This window comes from Nicotiana sylvestris, chromosome 2, assembly GCF_000393655.2.
Source record: "Nicotiana sylvestris chromosome 2, ASM39365v2, whole genome shotgun sequence".
Lineage (NCBI taxonomy): Eukaryota > Viridiplantae > Streptophyta > Magnoliopsida > Solanales > Solanaceae > Nicotiana > Nicotiana sylvestris.
Window position 1 is genome coordinate 81,033,347 of NC_091058.1, and position 3,510 is coordinate 81,036,856.

A 3,510-nucleotide genomic window follows, 5' to 3' on the forward strand; every position below is an offset into this window, starting at 1 on the left:
AAAATTAAATTGTATGTCTCTATTTTCCAGGAGGACTCCTGATTAGCAAAATTAAATTGTATGTCTCTATTCTCCAGGCGGACTCCTGATTTTCGGGTATATGACCTACATCCTATTATCCAGGAAGGTCCTGACAATTTACACTTGTTCTAATCGTGCCAACTGTGCAATCAAATTCGATTCCCCTTATGCATTTCAAGATTATCTTGTATTTAATCAAATCGCACTTTGCAATTAAACTTGGTTACTACTTGTCTTCCTTCTTGGAGAATTCCTTTTCAACGACTAACTTTCTGCCCCTGTTACAATCAAAGAAAATTTTGTCAGTTTAAAATGGTGGTTAGTTGATGGCATTCTTGCTGAAAAACCCTTCCCCTGCATTGCTTTGTGTTGACTTGTTTCCACATACTGTCCCTGAACCGCTTGACTTTCTGACCAACTTTCAAATTTCCTGACATCCGGCGACCCAAATGTTTTACACCCATGCTGTTGTTTTACTTTTCTGACCTTTTGTTTGAGCTTTTGTCTTTCCCACGACATTCCCTAATCATTTCCCCGATGAAACTTCCGTTAATTCCCTGTATTCCACTTTACATCATGTTGTTTTTGACTTGCTTTTACCACGTTGTGCTTTACAATTCCGAAAACAGGTAGTGGGCTTTGAAGTCCCTTCTGCTTGCTTTGACCAAAATTAGTACTGGAGTATCTCAGCTAGATAAAACGCTCAACAGAAAATGAAATACGACGATTTTTGAGTTAAGGATAAGAAGAATCCAAAACCAGATGCCTGTTTTAAGAAGAGAAGGAAAAGAAACTTATCTGAGCGAGACAGCTGGTACCCATGGTCATGACATGCATTTTGGATTAATCGGCCCACTCTGTCCAAATAACCAGCTTTCAATTGCCCATCTTTGTTGCCCAGAACTTCCATCATTTGTTTGAATTACCCAGCCCTTACCCTTATTTTCCTGCGGTACCTCGAAACATTTTTCCACCCACAACCTTTTTGCCTTTTAACCTTCTTTCAACTCCCTTTCGCCTCAAGGTGCCCACGCGGGTTTTCACCAATAAGACTCTCTCATTTATTTTTCTCTCGGCTCTCATCGCCTTATGGTGCCCGTGAAGGTTTTCACCAATAAGACTCTCTCATTTATTTTTCTCTCGGCTCCCGTCTCCTTATGGTGCCCGTGAAGGTTTTCACCAATAAGACTCTCTCATTTTACTTTCATTTTTCTTGCTTGAACCGGAGTGCCGCCACTGATACGAATTACCGTCACCTGCTCGACCTGGCATTTCTTAGAAATTGATCAAAAGGTCTTTCTTTGGACCGTAATGTAGGCTTTTGGATTGGGTTAGAAAGAAAGGTATAAAAGGCTCAAAACAATTCGAATGGGTTTAAATTACAACTTTCGGAATCCAACTCTCATAACAATCACAACTTCTGCCCCAGTTTCTTGCTTGGGGATTTTTGGATTTCTATTTGGTATGACTGAACCTCAGAGTAAGGCTGCCTACGTACCCTTTCGGGATCAAGTCAGACGTAGTTCATTTAAACCTTTGTTGTTGTGCTTTTCTTTCTTTTCTTTTCTTTCGCTTTTCTTTCTTTTCCTTTTCTTCTTTTCTTTTCTTTTCTTTTTCTTTTTCTTTTTCTTCTTTTCTTTTCCTTTTCTTTCTTTTCTTTTCTTCTTCTCTTTTTCTTTTCTTTCTTTTCTTTTTGTTTTTATCTTCTTTCTTTTCCTTTTGTTTTTCTCTTCTTTCTTTTATGTTTGGCACCTATATTCCCTGATAGTACCGTTGATTCCGAAAGAGGTGTATGAAAAATAAGTAAGGCTCGAAGGGGATAACAAGGGATAAGAGTGTTTGGATAGCTGGACAAAATGCCTTCATCATTTTAATCTTTAAGATACGCCAGATACAAACAGATACATTCAGAAAATAAAGAAATCATACATAGTATCTCTTGACCGCATCAGAATTGATGGCCATTTCTACACATTTTCCTTCCACATCTGTCAAATACAATGCTCCGTTAGACAACACTCTGGTTCTTACAAATGGTCCCTGCCAGTTTGGGGCAAACTTTCCTTTCGTTTCAGCCCAATGAGGCAAAATCCGCCTCAGGACTAATTGCCCGACTTCTAATTTCCTTGGACGCACTTTCTTGTTGTATGCTCTTGCCATTCTCCGTTGGTACAGTTGGTCATGACACACTGATGCCAATCTCTTCTCGTCAATCAAACTAGCGTGCTCAAGATGGATTTTCACCCATTCATCATCATCGATCTCAGCCTCGGCAATGATTTGCAGGGATGGGATTTCCACTTCTGCAGGTATTGCTGCCTCAGTGCCATATACCAGTGAGTAAGGAGTTGCCCCTACCGAGGTGCGAACGGTGGTGCGGTATCCTAACAATGCAAAAGGCAATTTCTCGTGCCACTGTCTAGATCCCTCAACCATCTTCCGGAGTATTTTCTTTATATTATTATTGGCTGCTTCAACCGTGCCATTTGCCTTGGGACGGTACGGAGTAGAATGCCTATGAGTAATCTTAAACTGCTCGCATGTCTCCTTCATCAAATGACTATTAAGATTAGCCCCATTATCTGTGATGATTTCCTTTGGAATCCCAAACCGATAGATGATATTTGAATGCACAAAGTCGACTACCGCCTTCTTAGTCACAGATTTGAACGTCTTAGCTTCCACCCACTTGGTAAAATAATCTATAGCTACCAAGATAAACATGTACCCATTTGATGCTGCTGGAACAATTGGCCCAATAACATCCATGCCCCACGCAACAAAAGGCCATGGTGCGGACATCGTGTGTAATTCTGATGGTGGAGAGTGAATCAAATCTCCATGGACTTGGCATTGATGACACTTACGCACAGAACTGATACAATCTCGTTCCATCGTGAGCCAATAATAACCTGCTCGGAGAATCTTCTTTGCTAGAACATACCCACTCATATGCGGTCCACAAACTCCGGAGTGTACCTCAGTCATAATAGTTGTGGCCTGCCTTGCATCTATACATCTCAACAACCCGAGATCTGGAGTTCTTTTGTACAACACTCCTCCACTAAGGAAAAACCCGCTTGCCAATCGCCGAATTGTTCTTTTCTGATCACCGGTGGCCTGCGTTGGATATACTCCTGCTCTAATGTACTCTTTGATATCATGGAACCACGGCTCTCCATCGATTTCCTCTTCTATCACATTACAGTAAGCATGCTGATCACGGACTTGTATCTGTAGTGGATCAACATAAGCCTTATCGGGATGGTGCAACATTGAAGCCAAAGTCACCAATGCATCGGCAACCTCATTATGAATCCTTGGAATGTGCCTGAATTCTATGGCCCGAAAACGCTGGCAAAGCTCATGCAGACACTGTCGATACGGTATAAGCTTCAAGTCCCGTGTCTCCCATTCCCCTTGAATCTGGTGTACCAGTAGGTACGAGTCACCCATGACCAAGACTTCCCGTATACCCATATCCACAGC